This window comes from Penaeus monodon, chromosome 30 (genome assembly GCF_015228065.2).
Source record: "Penaeus monodon isolate SGIC_2016 chromosome 30, NSTDA_Pmon_1, whole genome shotgun sequence".
In the NCBI taxonomy this organism is placed as follows: domain Eukaryota; kingdom Metazoa; phylum Arthropoda; class Malacostraca; order Decapoda; family Penaeidae; genus Penaeus; species Penaeus monodon.
Window position 1 is genome coordinate 3,184,536 of NC_051415.1, and position 527 is coordinate 3,185,062.

At 35.7% G+C, this 527-nt stretch overlaps 1 protein-coding gene across 1 annotated transcript in view; it reads left to right on the top strand.

Annotated features, from left to right (window-relative positions):
* Window positions 1-527, top strand: part of LOC119592269 (ionotropic receptor 21a-like) — a gene marked incomplete in the record, with an annotated part of 7,977 nt that overhangs the window by 6,701 nt on the left and 749 nt on the right.

The window sequence follows — 527 nt, forward strand, 5'->3', positions numbered from 1 at the left end:
GAAAGGTTAAGAACCACTGATTCATTCTGACGCGTTGCTATGATAAGATTAAACCTTAAAGTTATCTATGAAATCTTAAACATTTAAAATCTTAAGCTTAAACTGTTCATTACTATCGATATGATTAAACCTTAAAGTCTTCACTTGAACTCTTAAACGTTTAAACTTTTAAGCCTAAACTGTTCATTGCTATCGATAAGATTAAACCTTAAAGTCTTCACTGAACTCTACAAACTTTAAACTCTTAACCTTATTCTTTTCATTGCTATCGATAAGATTAAAGTCCCAGTATGTTTGTTTGCTGCTGAGGAAAGGTGACAGCTGAAAAGAGAGGCAAGAAACCAGGGAGCATTGGCAAGGTGGAAGAACGTAACAAACTGCCAGGTTGAATTTCTCCAAGACATCGGTGAAAACTGAGACCCTAAAGGACAATTTCTTCCTCCCTCCCCCTCCCCACCTATTTTGGCTTTTGTGTTTGTATATTCAAAGTTAAAAAGTCATCTGATGAAATTTAATAGCTCTCCCAC